At 40.9% G+C, this 21,291-nt stretch overlaps 1 pseudogene; it reads right to left on the bottom strand.

Moving 5' to 3' along the window:
* Nucleotides 1-1,056: 1,056 nt before the first annotated feature.
* On the bottom strand, nucleotides 1,057-2,087 carry LOC118595632 (annotated as a pseudogene).
* Nucleotides 2,088-21,291: the final 19,204 nt, after the last annotated feature.

The following is a 21,291-nucleotide window of genomic DNA, read 5'->3' as shown; positions in this document are numbered from 1 at the left end:
GAGCAGCTGGAATTCTAGATAGGGGTTGAGCCAACACACATATCTGGTTACCCAGGGAAAAACCCACAAACCGCCCTGAGCCTGAGTTCACGCCCCATTTGATTTATGCTCATATATTCGCGCCTCACTTTGACAGAGCTTTGTCCAATTAGAACCCTTTGACTATTCGCGCCTCACTTTGAATTGTCCAATCAGAGCTTTGTCCAATTAGAACCCTTTGACTATTCGCGCCTCACTTTGACAGAGCTTTGTCCAATTAGAACCCTTTGACTATTCGCGCCTCACTTTGAATTGTCCAATCAGAGCTTTGTCCAATTAGAACCCTTTGACTATTCGCGCCTCACTTTGACAGAGCTTTGTCCAATTAGAACCCTTTGACTATTCGCGCCTCACTTGAATTGTCCAATCAGAGCTTTGTAACCATTCGCGCCTTGTTTAAATTATCCAATCAGAACCCTTTGACTAATGCTTTCCCGCGCTTCTTGCTATAAAAACCCATCTTACCAACCCAGAGGCGCGCAAGTTTTCCGAGAGACTTGGTTGCCCCAGGTACCTGTGTTTAAATAAACCTCGTGCTGTTGCATCTGATCCGTGGTCGCTGCGTGCTCCTTGAGCTGGGGGTCTCTCCTGAGGGGAGACCTCTCCGGGGGTCTTTCAACATATTCCATCACCTCCCCACTGCGCGATCACTTCCGCTTTTACAGATCTACCATGGTCCCCCTTTTGCAGGAAAATGCTCGCTCGCTCTCTCTCTCTCTCTCTCTCTCTCTCTCACTCACACACACACACACACACACACACACACACACACACATACTCACTCACTCAAAACTAGATTCAACATACGAGGAAAAGAAAAGCAACTATACTTGTCTTCCTGGGTCTGGATAATTTCACTTAACATAATGCTTTTCTTTTTTTTCCCCATGGTTTGAAGCATTTATTAAAATAATGAATATTACACAATCATAATAGCCATTTTATCCTACGCAAAGATTATAATTAAAACATCAGCATATTTACTCCATAAGCATAATTAATGCAGTCACATTCTATTTATGTTTTTTGTTTTCTTCCTTTATGACTATGGTGTCTCTCTCCATCCCTCTCTTTCCTTCTTCTCGACTCAGAAATTTTGTCCTTATTTCTTTTTCATTTGTGTGGACTTCTACTCTGAGCCCTTCTATGTTGTGAATTTTCCACATCCAAGTAACTTCCACCAGACTGTCATGAATCTACCGAAGATGATCACCTTTCTTCATTCTTTTCAGCACAATCTTCTGCTCTTTCCTGTTCTTCTTGCCAGTGGTTACTGAGTTCTCCCATTTGCACCTTTATCACATCCCACATTACCTCAGTATATGACTTTTTGGTTATATGAACATTTTTGGCTCTATAGGATTGGCATCTTCTTTTATAATTTCTCACTTCTGCCAGGATTTCCAGGTAAGATTTTGGACTTTTTCCAGCTGTTATCTTGATTGACTTTAGCAGCCAAGTCTACAAACAGATGGCTGTCGCTTTCAATGACTTGAGAACCAGAGTGCTTTTTCTTTGTCTCCTCGATGACAAAATCATAAAGGGCAAGACATCTGCTTGGGGTAAGGTCACAAACAGGTCGTTTGTGATTCAGAGTAACTTCAACAGGCACTGAAGAATACATTCCCCAATTATTTGACTGTAACAATCACCATCTTTCCCAGCTGCAGTTCCGGCTTGTTTCATTATCTGGAACTATGAATCCTTATTCAAAGTAACTGAGGGAATCTTCAAATTCTCATAGAAAAAAGCAGGATTGTACATTTCATCCTTTTCCTCTTTGGCATAGCACAGCTTCCTCAATCTTCAAGACTCCATGTGCTTTGCTAGTGATGATTTAGGCATGTGATGATTGGAATTGTAAGGGCATATCGAGATTTCATCCCCAGGGTCCAGCTGATCTCCAGGCTCCATCCCAGGGAGGCTGTCACCTCCTCCAGAGTCCTGCAGCTGCTCTCTACAAACTCACTCAACTCCTCCTGCAGCTGCTGTGGTTCCTCCAAAGGAGGAGGCTCAGCCTCCCCATAATGCTTTTCAATTACATCCATTTTTTCCCCTGAAGTATCAGGGTTTAATTTTCCTTTAATGCTGCATAAAACTCTATGGTGTACACATACCAAATTGTTTTTAGAAATTCATGTTAATGGGAAGGCTTGTTCCCTTTCCGTGGTAAATAGTACATCAATAAACATGGATGTACAAGTAGATCTCTAGTAGGATGTAGAGTCCTTCAGAGTATATGCCCAAGAGTAGTACAGCTGGGTCATATGGTAATTCTAACTTTAGTTTTTGAGGACCATCTAAAGTAACTTCCATAATAACTATACTCCACTTTAAATTCCTATCAACAGTGTATAAGGGTGCTTCTTTTCCTATATCCTCACCAGTATTTGTTGTGGTTGGTTTTATTGATAATGGCCATCCTGAGTGGGCAAGATGGAATGTCAAAATAATTGCAGTATGTGCTGTACTGAAGGCTAAGGATACTAGAGAGTTTTTCTTTTTTCTTTTTTTCTTTTATTAAAAATAGATTCTTGGGCTGGAGAGATGGCTCAGAGGTTAAAAATACTGGCTGTTCTTCCAGAGGTCCTGAGTTCAATTCCCAGCAACCACATGGTGGCTCACAACCATCTGTAATGAGATCTGGTGCCCTCTTCTGGCCTGCAGTCATACATGCTGTATACATAATAAGTAAATAAATCTTAAAAAAAAAAGAAAAGAAAATTGATTCTTTTCTCATATAATTTGTCTTGATTACAGTTCCCCCTCCCTTTAGTCCTCCCACTTTGCTCCCATTTCCCCTCTTCTCTGGACTCAGTCCATTTCTCTGACTCATTAGAAAGCAGTAGGCTTCTGAGGGATAACAATACAACATAACAAAATAAAATAGAGTAAGATAAAACAAAAACTATCACATTGGTGTTGGACAAGAAAAACAGAAAACAAGCCAAACAGAAGACACAAGAATCAGAAATACACTCATTTGCACACTCAGGAATCCCATAAAAATACTAAATTGGAAGCAGTAATATACACCCAGAGGATTTGGCACTGAGCAGTGCAGACTTGTGTATGCTGCCTGAGTCTCTTGTGAGCTCATGTGAATTTTGATCATTTTGATTGAGAGGGCCTTGTTTTCTTGGTGTCCTCCATTCCCTTCAGATCTTTCACTCTTTTGACTCCTTCCTCTTCTCAGGATTCCCTGAGCCGCGAGAGATTTGATGCAGACATCCAATTTTAGGGCTGAGTGTTCCAGGGTCTCTCGCTCTCTGCATAATGTGGGTTTCTGTATCTGTCCCCCTCTGCTGCAGGAAGAAGCTTTCCCTGATGATGGTAGAGCAAGATATTGATCTATAAGTGTAGCAAAATGTCATTAAGACTTATCACAATGTTTTTGTGAGGTTTGTTTGTTTTTTTTTTTTTTTATCAGTAATATTTGGTTTTGCCCTAGGTTCCTGGTCTATCTAGCCTCTGGTCACCCAAGCAATGTCAGATATGGGTTCTATCTCATGGAACAGGTTCTAACTCAAATTAGATATTAGTTGATTACTCCTACAAGATTTGTGCCACCATGCCCTATCCATTGTGGATCAAAGGGCTTGTGACTGGTTTGGTGTTTATGCGTCTCTTTTGGTAGCTGGTAGAGTGCCTTCCTGTACCAATAACACTATACTATAGTGGTAAAAACCCAATGTAGGTACCAGCTTGATTTCAGTGTCTTCAATGTCTTGTGTAAATGTGGTTTGCAGCAATGAGGCCTTGCTGTTAGTTTGTAGAGTGCAATCCATAGTGTTAACAACAGTCTATGTTGTTTGGCCAACAGATCATTTAGATATAATCCAATCCTGGTATGGAAGTTCCATTTGGTGACCAGAGATGGCCATTTGGGACTCTGTCTCTCTCATTGTTTGGCTACTTCATTTAGATTGTTTTTATATGTGTATATATTTCAGAAAGCTTCTACTTTCCAGACAAATCCACAAATGGGCCTTAATTTTAGCTGTCTCTCCCCATATTCCCTCTCATTTCTATTTCCTCTCCCTGTCACCACTTTATCCTCCTGTTCCACACCCCTATCCATCCAAAACCACCTGTTCTAGTTCCCTTTCCTAACAAGATCTGTCTTCACCCTCTAGTCCTCTACTGGTTCTGTGTGTCAAGTTGACACAAACTAGAATCAACCAAGAGGGAGGATCCTCAGTTGAGGAAATGCTTCCATGAGATCCATTTTCTTAATTAGTGATCAATGAGGGATGACCCAACCCAAGGTGAGTTGTGCTATCCCTGGGCTGGTGGTCCTGGGTTCTATAAGAAAGCAAGCTGAGCAAACCAGGGTAGGGAAGCCAATAAGCAGCACTCCTCCATGGCCTTTGTATCAGCTCCTGCCTCCAGGATCCTGTCCTGTTTGAATTCCTGTACTGACTTCTTTCAGCAGTGAGCAGCAGTGTAGAAGTGTGAGCCAAATAAACCCTTTCCTTCCCAATTTAGTGTTTCAAAAGTTCATCACTCTATGCCTACCTTCTGTGGTTTTATAGCTTAACTGCTACTCGACTTAACTGCTATTATCTACATATAAACAAGTATATACCATATTTGTCTTTCTAATCCTGGGATATCTTAATCAGGATGATTTTTTTTCTAGTTCCATCTGTTTGTTGGAAAAATTAATTATGTCATTTTAAAAAATAGCTCTTGTGTACCACACTTTCTTTATCCATTCTTCTATTAAGGGACTTTTAGGTTATTTCCAACTTCTGGCTATTGTGAGTAGAACAGCAATGAACATTTTTAGCAAGTGTCTTTGTGGCAAGATGAAGTGTCCTTTGAGTACATACCCAAGAGTGGTATAGCTGGATCTTGAGGTAGATCTATTCCCACTTTTCTGAGAAACTACCACACTGATTTCCATAGTGGCTGCACAAACTTACACACACACACCGCACTCCCAGCAATGGAGAAGTGTTCCCCTTGCTTCACATCCTCATCAGCATGAGCTGTCACTTGTTTTTATAGATCTTGGTCATTCTGACAGGTGTAAGACAAAATCTCAAAGTAGTTTTGGTTTGCAGTTTGGAGACTTTTTCCAGTATGTACTGATGATCTGCATTTTTCTTTCTTTTAGTTTTGTATATTTTAATTCACTGTCTACATATAGTTGCAAAGATTTTTCTCCCGCTCGTTAGGCTAGCTCTTCACGTTAGGCTAGCATTTTCTTTGGGTGTGGAGAATTTTCTCAAATTTAGCTAATCTTATTTGTCAATTTGGGATCATTATCTATTTATTTATTTACATTTAGAAAATGATTTGCCTGTGCCTGTATTTTCAAGTATTTCATGTATGTTTTCCTTTAGCAGTTTCAAATTTTACCAAGAGTTTTCTGATCCATTTTGAATTGATTTTTGTGCAAGTTGAAGAAAACATAGTTTGTAATGTCAATAGTAATATGTCTATTTCCACAAGACTAATTCTGCCAGCCGTGCCTTGCTGTAGTGTCTGTGCTGCTTCACATAACAACCAGAAGAGCTGTCCACCTTCTGGTGTCTTACTACACAGTGATTTAGAGCCTTCACTTTAAAAATCTACTATCTCCTTGGCTTAGATTTATTCCTAGTTGTGTTTTTTATTTTTTTTGTTTGCTTCTATTTGTTTGTTTTTATTGAAGTATTGTCCATGAAGTGTTTACTAAATTTCTTTCTTGACAAGTTTGTTATTTGTGCATAGAAAAGCCATGAGGTGTACATGAGTTTATGTATGTGTGCATGCCATGAGGTGCACATGCATGTGTGCACACACATGTATGCTGATTTTGACTTTGTTGAAAGTGTTTATTAGGTCTAAGAGTTTTCTGATGAGTGTTTGTGGTCTTTTAAGTATAGGATCAGGTCATGTACAAATAGGAGTAATTTGACTTCTTACCTTCTTAGTTATAACCACCCCCCTTTTTCCTTTACTTTTTCTTGTCTTATTGTTCTAGCTAAGATTTTGAAGACCATGTGGGTAAGAGTAGAGGACATAGATACCCTTGTCTCATTCCTGGTTTTAGAGAAAATGTTTTCAGTTTTTCTCAGTTTAGTATAATGTTAGAAATAAGTTTATCTCCTCTTAAAATTTTAAGCATAAAATACAATATTGGTAACTAAAAAGAAGTTGTTGTCTTATATATTTCTAGAATGCCTTCATTATCTGAGTGATAGATTTAACTCATTATTGATCTAATTTCCTCTTCTGCCATCTTTAAATATATTGAATTTACTGCTTTGCTCACGAACATTCACAATGTATCACCCCACACAGGAGTCTTGTATAGGTTTGTCCTTTCCCAGAGCAACATTTTCATTGGTGATCTGTTTCCAGCCTGACTTGCCGTCTACAAATTATATCAATACAGGCACCTACCTGTGTCCTGACCACCATCCTGTCCCTCTTCCCACGCTGCTAATGAGGCTTCCAGCCTGAAGTAGAAACACACTGGAGAAGAGAGAAACAAAGAGGTTACTCTGTCTTTCATTTCATTTCTTGTCGGTTACAACTAATACAGACTTATTATGTAGCAAAGACAGTATTTCCAGAGAAGTCATTCTGTTTGCAATATACTTAGGGAAGGCATACTCAGAGAACGGGAAAGACATGAAAGAACAAACTTTAGCTTTTATGATGTGGATTCTTTCCCATGACTAAATCCAAAGTGTCATTCCAATGTTAGCAGTAGAGGTGATCTGAGTACCTAGAATTCGACAGGAGGAAGGGTCAGGTAAGCAAGTTCATGCTTCTTTTAACACAACAATCAAATTAAGATGAAAACTTACTATTGTGTAATTGTACCATTATTTATCTTACACCTGATCAATTAATGTTCAGCTTAATAAGTAAAAACTATGTAACCTACATGGAATGTTTGCCTGCTCTTTCCAGAGATGCCAGTTATAGAAATAATCCATTTTATACTCTCATTCATATACATACACATATACATGCATATACATATATGTGTGTGTATGTCTATGAATGGATATGTTATAGTTTATTCATGTATAAGGACAATGGAACTCTTTAGGAGCCGTGATCTGAGTTGCTCCATGGACTTAATTACAAATGACATAACCAACATTGGTGACAAATGTAAAAAAGAACTGCTTATAGCCTCTGTAAATTATTGTCTTTGTTATCCTAAGCATACTCCAGATGCTGAAGCACTTATTCTTGGTAAGAACAGTGAGAGTGTATAGCTTTGAAACCTCCCACTGCCCATATTGGAGGCTTGTCTATGGGTTGGTTTAACCAAGGCTCTGCCATACACCTTTTTTGCCTAATTCAATGGTTTCTCCATGAGACTGGCCACCATTATAAAAATGGTACATAGTGTATCATTGTGAGTATACAATATTGTAGAAAAGGCAAAAATAAAACCATAGTAAAAGGGTCATTGTTCTCTAAAGTTCATGAGACAGTGTGGATAAGCAAGGCAAAGGATATTTTTAGGATGTTGAAATTACTCTACATGATACTGAAGTCACAGACAGATCATCATTTCAGTCAAAACCCACAGAGCTATGTGTCACAAAGAAGGGACCATAAGGAAAATGCTAGACTTCAGATTATAATAAAGACTCAATGTTGGTCCATCAGTTCTATTAATACAAGATGAAAATAATGGGGGAAACTGAATGAGCAGAGAGTAGGAAGAGGAAGATGAAGAGAACTCTCTGTAGTATTTTCTCAATAAAATATCATGAGTAAAAAGAGATGCTGGCTTGTAACCAATGGGTTCTCTCAAAACAAGTCTATTTCTGTTATCTTTGTAATTGGCTGTGGTCAGGCCCAAGAGGTCATACTAGGATTTTTGTTTGCCAAACATTTAAGGAAGAATTGAGACCTCATTCCACATGACTCTTTCCCAAAGAAAGTATGTTTCTTACATTGGCCTAGGAGGCAAATAGTTCTCTAATACTCAAACTACACAAAGCATCATGAAAAAAATAAGGTCAACATCAACTAAAACTCATATGCAAAATATTTAGCAAAACATTATCAAACTGAACCCACAACATCTATGAGAAAGGATTATGTATAAAGAGCAAGTGAGATTCATTGTAAGCTTTCATGTTTGGTTTAATGTCCTCCAAACAAGTCGGTACAATGGACCATATCAGCAGAATTTAGTACAAAAACATACAGTCACCTCGATAGATGTACAAGCAATCATTTGAAAACCAAACATAAACAACTTTCACGATGCAAGCATGTATCAAGCTTTTGCCTTGTAAAAGCATCTGCAAGCTCACTTCATGTTCCCTCTACTGCTGGGCATGGGCCTGCCCTTAGCTGTTGTTTGCATCCCCAGTGAGACTCCATTGGAGAAGACTGGATTTTCCTTTGTATGCTGTTGTCAGTTGGCGAAAGCTCCTTGGATCTGGGCTTGTGTCCGCTTCTCTTCTCAGTGATGGGACCCTATCTGCCTTCAACCTCTGCGGCCTTTTCCCTCATAAGGCTTTGTCTGTGTTTCCTATGCTTTTTCTTGGTCTCATTTTTCTCCTGTTTGCTTTGTCCTTTTCTTGCTTGTTTGTTGTTATTTTGTTATTATTATTGTTGTTGTTGTTGTTAGATGCCTGCTTGTTTTCTATTAGAGAGAGCAAGAAACAGTGTGAGTTTGGGCGGGTTGGGAGGACCTGGGAGGAGTTGCAGAGCAAACCATACCAGAATATATTGCATGAAAATCCAATTTCAATAAAAACAAAGCATCTGAGGAACTCATAGCCAGCATGGTAATTACTTGTGGGTGACAGAAAACTGGAATAATAGAAACAAAGATGTATGCAAATGAAGATGAATGTAATGTAAAAAAAGATTATTTGTAGTGTAAGTAAATGCCTAAGCTCATGAATAGCGTCACACTGATTTTAAAATCCAGCTGTGATGTTTGTAGGAGACACACAAAGTCTAGGGTCAGAGAAAGCGTGTCAGTAGGGCTTGACAAAAGGGCAGCTGCTCAGAGTTCTTATAGCTCTCACAGAATTGCTCTGTGAAAGTTTCTACCATAAACTGAAATATAAAGCTCCCTTTCATATGTTTTATGGTATATATACAGAAAAAAAAAATCACACATTTGAACTGCGGTTTCTAAAGCTTAGTTGACTGTAGTTCGAGTTTTCCTGCCTGGCCCAGTCAGGACAAATCTCTCTTCCCGCCAGTCCCACAGTCGCTCAGACCCAAACAAGTAAACACACAGAAACTTATATTGTTTACAAACTGTATGGCCATGGCAGGCTGCTTGTTATCTACTTCTTCTATCTTAAATTAACCCATTTCTGTTAGTCTATACTTTGCCACATGGCTTGTGGCTTACCAGTGTCTTTACATGTTGCTTCTCATGGCGGCGGCTGGCAGTGTCTCTCCGCCCCAGCCTTCTACCTCCCAGAAGTCTCTTCTCTCTTGTCCCACCTATACTTCCTGCCTGGCCACTGGCCAAACAGCATTTTATTTATACAGAGCGATATCCACAGCAGTTGACATTATACATGGATGCAAGAGATAGTCACATTTCTAAGAGCTGTAGGCTTTTATCTCTTTTATTCATGTAAGATCAGTCCCACCTGATGAGCACCAGCATGGTAAGATTTAGCCACTATCGACAGGGTGAGCTCTCATTTTCCTCTAGACTCCCACTACTCTGCTGACAGGTAAATGGACACTAAGTCACTGGCGAGTTCCTTTTGCCTCACCTGTGTTGGCTGGTATTTTCCATGATGCCCCAGATTTTTTTGTACAGGATTTATGATTAAAAAAAATCTACTAGGGCTGTTTAACATATTCATTTCAAGTTCTCTCCCAATATCATTCTTTTGGTGAGGTAAATCTGAAGAATCTTTGAGGGCAGGAGGCTGTACTCTAACTGTAGCAAGTTGCTAGGATGTATATGGCTGACAGCAAGTTCCATTCATCGTTATTTATGATGGGGGTCCTTCTTTCTTAAATTACATGTGCCAAAGAGTCCAAATATATTCATGCTTCCCACAGAGGGATAGGAGGACAGTTTCTTACTTTAGTCTAGAAGGAACACTTTTACTCACTTTGTTTCAGTATGACTTTGCAGACAGTGAGAGTGAAAGGCATTCTGCTCTTATGACTGGCTCTCGAATTTGCAGAAAATCACGTGGTTCCTTGCTTAGAAACCTAGACATCCTGAGCTGGAAAGAACCTCTGAGATCAGCCCCCATGACCTTAGAGAAGAGAAAAGCAGAACCTAGAGATAAAAGCACCTTTCCAGGCAGGAGACCCGGCGTGTGGCTGAGGCAGAGCTGGAGTACGCCTTTGATTGGTTCAGCTGCTCATTATGCTCACAGTCCCACTTTACACTCCATATCCAACAATGAGTCAGTTCACCAAAAACATCATGTATTTGACCTGTTGGCTTGCTGTGAGCGCTCCACAATCGTCCACTGTGTGTATTCATTGCGATGCTCTCTTCCTTTGAATGCCTGGTGTCCACTCCAGGACAGCAGGGGAAGGAGTCAGGGGTGTTCTGACCTTTGAATCAACATGTGTTGTGCTTTCTTCTAAGCAACTAGATTCCAGCTCAGTAACACCATTGTGAATTCTGTAGCTGGCCAGGCTCCCTCTTTCAGAACTCTAAGCTAAGAGCACACATGCAGCTTTCGTTTCTTGTCATGGGCTACGTTGATGAGTTTTTCCGTCATCCTTAGTTCTGGGTTTATTTGACACTCCTGATTTGACTTCTTTTAACCACTTATTTTTTATGTTATTGCTTTATTTGATCTTAAAATATAAATCCTTCTTAAAAGAGATCCTCAGCCAGGCCCCAGGTGGAGCTCCAGGTGTCCAACTGTCGAGAAAGAGGAGGGCCTATAAGAGCGTGAATTGTTGAATCCAAGATTGTAAAAAGCACAGGGACAAATAGCCAATCAAATGGAAGCACATGAATTGTGAACCAAATGTGGAGCCCCCAGCTAGATTGGCCCTCTGGATAGGTGAGACAATTGAATAGCTTGATCTGTTTGGGAGGCACCCAGTCTGTGGGACCAGGATCTGTCCTTAGTGCATGAGCTGGCTGTTTGGAACCTTGGGCTTACACGGGGACACTTTGCTCAGCCTGGAAGGAGGGGACTGGACCTGCCTGCACTGAATCCACCAGGTTTAAATGAATCCCCAGGGGAGTCTTGTCCCTGGAGGAGATGGGAATGGAGGGGAGGGGATGGGGGAAAGGTGGGGGTGTGGGCAGGAGGGGGGTGGACAGGGAAACCCATGGCTGATGTATAAAACTAAAACACATAATAATAATAAAAAAAGAAAGAAATACATGCATGTATAATTGATTTTCCTAGATAGCTTTCATCATTACAGATTATTTTGATATTAAAGTTTATTTGGGATATATCTCAAAAGTGTTCACTGTGCAACTCGATTACTTTACCATCTTCAGTCTTGGGCTACTCTCTTTTGATGCATTTATAACATGGACATGACATGAGGAAATTATTTGTAACTTGTTTATATAATTTGATTTGCCTGAACTATGTCTGAACCTGAACCCACAAAAGATAAATAGCAGATTTTTTATGGGAAGTATCCCATACAAATATGAAAAATGTTAATAATCATTTTATTTTTAAAATTCTTCTAATCAGATAAAATGTTCACTTTATTATAGATTTCCTTGACACTGAGAAGTCATTCATACAACTGACAAATTCCTGAGAGAACAGACTAACTCTGAAGGATGCTTCCCCCAGTATTTCACATTTATCACATTGAGAAATCATTCACCACTATGTAGTGTTTTATAGAGTAGCTAAATCTTTATTGATAATGCCAGTTTATATTTGTAGTCTTCTCAGGGTCTATAATGGTCCAGCTTTGTTTGAAAATTAATTTACTTTATAAAGTAAGGTCAGCTATTGCTGAGCTGAAAAACAGTGTGTCTCATTGGTCCTTCTCACTGCTTTTGTAAGTACTCAACCATGTGAGCCCTTCCTTGACTGTTATGACTCAGGATGTGAGTTGTATATATTCCAAAGACTAGAAAACAATCAACAGACTGTAAAGACTGTGTGATTACAAAAACAAAAGCACTCCCTTCAACCTCAAAAACTGTGGTCCTGGTAGTAAACCTTACTTAAATATCAGGAACTAGAAGAACATTGACCACATGTAGTTAGTTTTCATTAAGTAAACAAGACAATCATCTTGGCATGACAAGTTGCTTAGCTTATCTCTGCAAGAATAATATTTAATAAATTGTTTTTGTTATTTCAAAAAGCATATAAATTAGATATAGGGCTACCTTATCCTGTGAAGTAGCCACTACTTAGATGTGTTCACGTGATTACTTGGAAGTTGACTGGCAACACCTGAGCTGTAATTTGAATGTGACTTAGGCTTGACTGTAGCTGTACAGGAACACAATCCCAGGTACACTGTGATGTAGCAGTACTTAGCGTATTTAAGTTGGAGTATGTTGAACAGGAATATCATCCTCCAACCCAAACTGCTGCCAGAGGTTCGGGTTGGGCATGCCTGCAAAGGATATTACAGCTGGGCTTGTTGACTGCTGGTGTTTCCTCACAGAAGGAGATGCTGGATGTCAGTCATGGACCCACAGCTGAATATCCAATCATCCCTCCCAACCAGTTGTATGCAGTTTTGCCCTCATTGCACATGGTCTTAGAGAGAAGCTAGAATACACAGGCTGGGAAGAACTAGGAAGGGGCACCACCTACTGATAATTCCATGGGGGAGCTACAATCTTTGCCTCCAGTGTGACTGTTTTAAGGCCACCCACACTGATGAGCTGTAAACTCTCATCCTTTTGCTCTGGAAGGAAGACTAATAAATTCATTGGTTTTCCAGAGTGAACTTTAGTGGAATCATTGAGACATTAGAAGGAACGGTAGACATTATTTACATTTCTAAAGAAGGAATTTTTGGAACATATTGCAATAAAGTGGTGACAAAACATTTGCAGTTAAAACTTAGACACCAAGGTGTCCTTTATATCCAGTATGAGTCTTATTCATGTCTTGATTTTACTTCTCCTGGCTGCATTCAGTAGAACTTTCCAGAGCTGTGCTACTTGCTTGCTACCCCAGCAATTTTCCTCTCATGGCTAAGGAGCATTAGCAATTGGGTGTGTTAGTGATTACATCAAACTATGACTTTAATGCAAGGTGCAGTCACCTGGCTGGCACACTAGGCTGCACACCAAAGAGGCTGTTGTTGGCATGCTCTCCCTGAAGAGGTCATCCTCTCCTCTCCTAGGTGTATATATATACAGGGAACAGAGGGTGCCCTAAGTGAATAATGTCTTGAGTGAATGTGTGTTGTTGACTTGGCCACTGCCATGTTAAGGATCTCAGAGGCACACAAGCAGAGAGACTGCAAAATCTCCCCCAGCCAGGCAAGAGCAAAATGGCAAAGCTGTCCTCTGGGTACTGAGTGTGAGTATTGACAGTGTGTGCAGAAATGTCTACCATGGTCCTCTCCCCAGATGTATAGCCTGCAGAAACTGCTCCTACTGAGATTAATTAAACCTGTCTCCAAGATCCAGCTGTGGACTGTAGACTAGGCCTCCTTGTCCATCTGCATGTAATAACCTTGCCTCTCTGTTCAACTTTATGTAGTAAACACACTGTGATTCTGGGTACTGTGGTTTCTCCATCAGAGAGCTCAGACCACCCAATGCCACCCAGACCACCCAACGCCACCAGCTTTCTTTCTGTGTGTCTGTCTTTTCTTAGTTCCTTCACCTCCCCATGTCAGGTCCAAGTCTCCAGAGCTGTGGAAGGATGCAACTATAATCATCAGTTCTTTAAAGTTTTCAGAGAGCACTTACAACAACTAGAACTTGATGGGCCAAGGAGATAAGGAGAAGGGAGCCAGGGGACTGTGTGGCCATCTCCTTTGAAGCACCTACTGAGACTTGAGTCAGGCAACAAAAACAAACAAAAGAGTAGCTGTTGGTGTTCACACCTCAATTTTGATTTGCTTGAACTGTGTGTGAAGCATTTGGCCTTATGGGGCTCAACTGGAACTGAGCTCCATTTTTATCTTAGCTTCCTGTGGTCTATGGTATTTCTGAATGTTCTTAATATGAGAATGGCCCCCAAAGGCTCATACAGGGAAATGTTTGGTTCCCAGTTGGTAGACTGTTTAGGAAGGATTAGGAGGTGTGGCCTTGTTGGAGGAGGTGTGTCATTGTGGTGACCTTAAGGTTTCAAAAGCCCACTCCTCTCTCTCTCTCTCTCTCTCTCTCTCTCTCTCTCTCTCTCTCTCTCTCTCTCTCTCTCTCTCTCTCTCTCTCTGTGGACCCATGCTCTGGAACTGTAAGCAAGCCACCAATTACAACTATGTGATTTCTTTTATAAGTTGGTCGGCTCATGGTGTCTCTTCACAGCGACAGAACCACAGCTAAGACATTAACTATCACCTTGGCACTCTTGCTTCTGTTGCCCGCCTCATGACGTTTAAGACTTAGTAGGTGCTTTGAAGGAAATGCAGCATGGTCCCCTGGCTTCCAGCTCCAATTCCCTTGTCTCCTAGGCCCATGAAGCTCTAGTTGTCTTAATTGTTCTCTGAAAACTTAAGAAACTAGTTACAGTTTACTTAGTTTATGTATTTATTCTCAGCCTGAAGGCTGACATAAATTGTACTACTACAGCGATATGTGTGTATGTCTATATATCCTCAGAAGATGCCTTTTGTAAGATAGGACATGTAAAATCCCTATTCTGGTGACATGTTCCCACCTCCCTGTACTAGGTCCTAATTTCCTGGTGAAAGATGATGTCACTGAACTTGGAAATACAAGCAGTGAAGTTTAGTCTCGGCTAGCCTCTTTTTCTTGCTCAAGCCCTCATTCAATCAACTCAGCAGAACTTCTAGTTTGGCATGACTTCTCTCAGGCCACAGCAATTGCTTATGGTGTCTTCCCTCACTTCCAAACTCTGTATTCTGTGCCCAGTAAGCTCAACCCCAGCTCCCAGCTCCAAGAGCATCACGCAATGCTCCCTCTCACTAGAGAAGACTCAGCCATTGAGTCACTTTCTTGAAATTCTAGTATCTTTTTCCCTCTTCATTTCTGTCTTCTACCTGAGGTTGCTTTCTGGGAGTTGGGCACTCTGAAGTCACCTCATGGCTTCAGATCTTTCAGTTACCTTCCAGTCACCAAAGGAAAGGCCTGTGCTTCTTGAATGGGGCCTAAGATGCTGCATATGTTGTTAAATGTTTTTGCCCAGTTGCATTTTAAACTTCATCTGCACATATAACTTATTCTAATTTGCTTTCTATTTTTGTGAGAAACAGTGACCAAAGCAGCCTGGGGAGGAAAGGGTTTATTTGACTTACAGGTAAGAGTTTGTCACCAAGAGGACTTGAGGTGGGAACTGAAGTAGAGTCCGTGGGGGGAGCTCTGCTCATTGGCTTGCTCTTCATGCCTTGTTCAGCTTTTGTTCTTCTGCACCTATGACTACCTGCTCTGGGATGGTAACACTGACACTGGGCGGGGGACGGGGCCCTCCCACATCCATCACTAATAATAATAAAAAGGGTCCCACAGGCCAACCTGATGGAGGCAGTTCCTCATCTGAGGGTCTCTCTTCTGGGAAAACTCTAGTTTGGGCTAGGTTGACAAAAAACTAAACACTACAGAACCAGTGGTCCATTTTCTTTGGACTTTTCATAGATATAAAGTATAAGGTTTTTTTCTCCTAAGTACAGCATTTTTTAGGTCCCTCTACTTTTTTAGGACCCTCAGGTGCTCTGGTCAGTCCCCCTTTCCCAGAAGAAAGGCCGCTGATGCATCATCTGCAATTTGAGACTTTCTTTCTGTTGTTTTCTTCCTCATCAGTTCCTGAGGCTGTGGCATCTTACTCACTGTAACCCATTTTCTTATTTCCCTTTAGTAGAAGCAGTCATTGCTTTACAAGTGTTTATTTTATCTAGCTGAATTGCAGTGAATAACTGAGCTTAGCCTGAGCTTCAGTGGATTGTTTTAGTCAGGAAATAAAGCGACCCAAGCCCTGGCAGTCCTTCACAGAGGTGGTGCCTGGGTCAGGTGGGTCTTTCAGCACATGTAATGATGGTATGCAGGAGGGTGGCAACTTTCCTTTACAACTTGGGCTGTGCCTGGAGATCATGAAAGGCATTGTAACTTTTAAGCCTAATGGAATGTTTTAACTTCCTTAAAGAGAGACTAAGTTATGCAGTTGCATGTAGGGAAAGGCAGTCTATAATACTCATATCCACTCATTTGAGCTCGAAGTAGCATTTATGTAACTGACATCCAAATTGTCATCGGAGTATATTACAAAGTGGTGCCAAGGCTCCTTTGTAAGGTATCTGGCACCTAGCTGGTGTGAGTTTTATTTAGAACTGAGGTTAGAGGTTTGCTCTTTTAAATAAAGTTATTTTCTATCATATCTCCCAAACCTCTAAAACTATGAATAACTTTGAATGCAAAGCAGGCATCTGCTTTGCCTGAAGCAGTGGAAAAAAAATTAGATCTTACAGAATATCTTATACAGTTCCCTCACTGTGCTATACAGTTAGTGAAGAAACACCAGTTAGGAAAGTCACAAGTGAGGACATTTAAGACACACCCAAGGACACACAGAAAACATTAGGACAGAAATGTTAGAATTGGTGCACCTGTGCCTACAAGAACTCTAGAAAGGAAGCTTCAGTGTCACCTTGAAAAGCTGAAGTAGTTGATGTTGCCTCCTGCAGTGAACAGCTGTTTGCACCATAAAATAGTGCAGAGACAGGCAGACCTCTGCTCAGCTAGGGCAGTGAAGGAAGATGGAACCCCGTGGAGAAAAGAGAGTCACTCTGCTCTAAACCAGAAGAGGGTCTGAGCATGAGAGCAGTAGGAACAAGGTGAGGGTCCTCCGGCATGTTCGCAGCCTCTAGAATGGAGGAGACAGCAAAGAATTCTTTTTCAGTCACATCGAAGACAGTTTCAAGACCCCACTTACACCAGTCCTAAGCAGGGCATTGACTGCGGCTGGGGTGCACTTTGGGGTTCATTCTTCATCCTCCAGCTTGCTGCTCTGCTCATCTGTGCAACGAGGTCCTTCCTGTGCAAGAAGTGGGTTGTTGAGATGCACATTCTGCCTTTCCAGAGCTAAATAGGATGAAGAAAATGCTCATGATGTGTAAGATATAGAGAAGGCCTTTGATGAGTAGAAAGGGCTGGATTTGTGCATAACAGCACATAAGCCACTGATCAGCTGATATCTGTTTCAAAAATGAAAGGGAGAGACTTCAGAAAACATAAAGCAGGGAAAATTAGGGATGCCTAGAGCCTCCTAAAGAGATTCTTAAATAGGGAGAATCTAGCCACTCTCTACATCCAGAATTATGAAAACTCACCTGGAGAAGCTAGACACATTCTTTTCCATATGCCCCACTTCCAGCACGGTGTTCTGTGATTTCTACGTTCACTGGAGCATGAGCCCATACAGGCTATTCTTGGTTGCAGCATCATGTGTGGAAAAGAATCATGCAAAATAACTTCATATGCTCAAAGATGTCCTTACATCCTTGCACAGATGAAGCTCGGCACACCAGTTTGGTTCCTGGAGCCTGTGCTCTGAGATTCAGTGTGCTTACATGTCTCATAAAATGACAACATTGCTCCAATTGCTACTTCAGAAAAAGGTCACATTTCCCCCTTTTGTGGCAAGGTCTCTTACCTTAGATCTTACTGGTGTGCTGCATAACATCCATACTAGGCAACTATATGACTAATGCATTAAGAGACTTCCCTGCTGAGGGCTTGGATGGCTTCAGAAGTTTTCTTTTGTACAGTTGGCTCCTGGTCTTGAATTGCAAACAGCAATCTCTCCAGTCTATCGTGCTTCTTTGACTTGTCCCCAGATTTGATTTGTTAGATGACAAAAACTGTTGGAGCGCTCATAGGAACCAGTATTGATAGTTGTTGGATTAGAGCCATTCACATGGAAGATGAGATTGTTACACATAAAATAGCCTAGAGGGAAAGTAAAAGTCATAGAACATTAAAACCCCATTTACTAACAAAAGTTATCCTGATAAATTAATTTTTGGAGGACATGACCTAATTCATTTCATCACTTTTTACTATGATGTGGAAAGACAGATGTTAAGGAGTGTAAGACACACCCCCAAAGCCTCTCCTTGTTCAGCTTAAGTTAATGCGAACGTTCCACCCTCACCAACAAAACGAAAAGCAGCAGCGGTATCGCTCCATCTCCAGCACACATTTCATTCATTGCACAGAGCTGGCCTCAGGCTTGTTTGTTAAAAGTACCAGATGTTTTTTTTATTTATTTATTTATTTTCAGAAACGAATTTGTCTTTGTGTGGTGACAGATGCTCTTTGAAATTACAAAGTATGTAATAGCAGAGTTTGCCATTTCAAATCAGGAAATTCAATTTTTCGTGAAGTCACATCCAGAAGTCAAATCTTTCTGTCAGGCTCTTTAGTGTGATTACATTCCAGGCTTTCCACTTTCATCTCTGTAGGGCTGTCAGGAGGACTTGTTCACTCTAAAAGGTGAACAGATCTCTCAACACTATTTTCTTATTTTTGTTCGAGTGATACTAATGCATTCTATGGTGCTGTGCTGTGGTGAGGGCTGTGCCCTGTTCTCTGCATCTATCTGGTAGATGAGGATGCACCAAGTTTCACCTTAAAAACACAAAGACAAATTATCATAAGCAGAGAAGTTATTTTTGCAACAAAGAAGTAGCCATTGTACTTTAAGATATTGATTATGATTATTATGAAGGTTAATAGATACTGTCATAATATCTCATGGGTTGACAACATAAAGAAAAAGTGTTCTTCCTTTGTGTTGTTAAGCATCTGTAGAAAGTAGTATCCTCATACTAGGATGACAGGAATATAAAGTAGTGCCACTTTGAGGGGAAAATGCAATAGTAAAGCTATAAAAATTTCATTCACCCTGCAGTTCTAGGAATTTACCATGCAAACACAAGGAGTCATAACATATTCATGTAATACTATTATAACAGGAGAAGCAGCCTGAGGCTTAACCAATATGGCACTGGGAAAATTAATTATGATCTCTCTAAATACTGAATTATCTCTAGCAGTGTGAATGCTCTGTTTCATTTGAGTATAAGTGGGAATGTATACTTACATTTATATATTCATTAATGTGAAGTTATGGTTTTCTAGGCTGTACATCTATAAAATATTTCTGGCACACTGCCTAGAAGGATGCTAAGTTTTCTAAGAAGAAAAGCTCAAGCTCCAGATGGGAGAGTAATATGATGCTTATTGTATTAATTATTACTGTGGACTGATAAAAGGTACTCTATGTGCATAAATTGCTTTTATAGCTAAATAGATTATATACTGATATGCATCAGAAACTCATTTTAGAAAATTCAATTTTCTTTTTGTCTTGCATGATACATTCCTAAAATTAAAATCTCCTCATAGGCCAATTAGACAAAAAATAATATTTGGCTAAACATTTCTGTGGAAGTCGTGCTATCAAGCATATTTATGTCCTATTTAGTCTAGTGAATAGATAATAATAGTAATGAAGCGTGAGGAAATAGCTCATCTGATAGAGTGCATATCTCATAGGCATAAAGACCTGATTTGGATCCTCAGGACTCCAGTGAAAAAACTGGGAATGGTGGCAGTACAGGGAGTTGGGAACATAGATAGGCCAATCCTCGGTGGCTGCCAACCTCACCTGCTTGGTAAGCTCAAAAACAGGGTTGTAGATGCCTAAGAAATAATAATTGAGGTTGATCTCTGGCCTCAATATGTACACATGCTTGTACACACATAAATATGCACACCCTAGCTTATGCTGGAGAGGATGTGGAGCAAGGGGACCACTTCGCCACTGTTGGTGAGAGTGCAAGCTTGTACAGCCGCTTTGGAAATCAGTATGGTGGGTTCTCAGAAAATTGGGAATCAACCTACCTCAAGACCCATCAATACCACTCTTGGGCATATACCCAAGGAATGCTCAACCATACCACAAGGACACATGCTCAACTATGTTCATAGCAGCATTATTTGTAATAGCCGGAACCTGGAAACAACCTAGATGTCCCTCAACTGAAGAATGGATAAAGAAAATGTGGTACATATACACAATGGAGTACTACTCAGCTGTAAGAAACAATGACATCATGAGGTTCACAGGCAAATAGATGGAACTAGAAAATACTATCCTGAGTGAGGTAACCCAGACTCAGAAAGACAAACATGGTATGTACTTACTCATAAGTGGATACCAGATGTAAAGCAAAGGATAACCAGACTACAACCCACAGCTCCAGGGAGGCTAGCTAGTAAGGAGGTCCCTAGGAAAGACACAGGGATTGCCCAGCGATGGAGAAATGGATGAGATCTACATGAGAAAACTGGGGGTGTTGGGGGGTAATAGAGGGCAAAGGACAGGGAAATGAGACCTTAAGGGGGTGGGAGGTACAAGCTGGATCAGGAACAGAGTGGGAGAACAAGGAAAGAGATACCATGATAAATGAAGACACCATAGGAATAGGGAGAAGCAGAGTGCTAGGAAGGTCCCCAGGAATCCACAATGATGACTCCACTATAGACTACTGGCAATAGTCGAGAGGGTACCTGATCTGACCTGCTCTGGTAGTCAGATGGCCGAATACCCTAACTGTCATGATAGAACTCTCATCAAATGACTGATGGAACTAGATGCAGCAACCCACGATCAGATCCCAGGCAGTGCTCCAGGAGTCCAATTGACGAGAGAGAGGAGGAATCATATGGGCAAGAGATATCAAGACCATGATTAGAAAGAGTACTGAGACAACTAGGCAAACTAGTGGAACACATGAACTGTGGACCAATAGCTAAGGAGCCTCCGTGGTACTGGACTAGGCCCTCTGGATAATCGAGACAGTTGTATAGCTTGACCTGTTTAGTTGAACTGTCTTTTTGGAGCCTACTGCCTAAGGTGTGACACTTTGCACAGCTTTGGTGCAGGGAGGAGGGGCTTGGACCTGCCTCAACTGATTGTACCAGGCTCTGCTGACTCCCCATGGGAGACCTTGCCTTGGAGGAGGTGGGAATGGGAGGGGGTGGGTTGGGGGGAGGTGGCTGAGAGGTGGGAGGAGGGAGGACAGAGGGAATCTGTGGTTGATATGTAGAATGAATAGAAAAATCTCTTATTAAAAAAAGAGAAAAATAAAATAAGATACGTTTAAAATAAAAACTGCATGCCCATTTTTGTG

The sequence above is a fragment of the Onychomys torridus genome, chromosome 14, assembly GCF_903995425.1.
Source record: "Onychomys torridus chromosome 14, mOncTor1.1, whole genome shotgun sequence".
Classification (NCBI taxonomy): Eukaryota; Metazoa; Chordata; class Mammalia; order Rodentia; family Cricetidae; genus Onychomys; species Onychomys torridus.
This window is presented reverse-complemented; position numbering and strand designations above follow the sequence as displayed.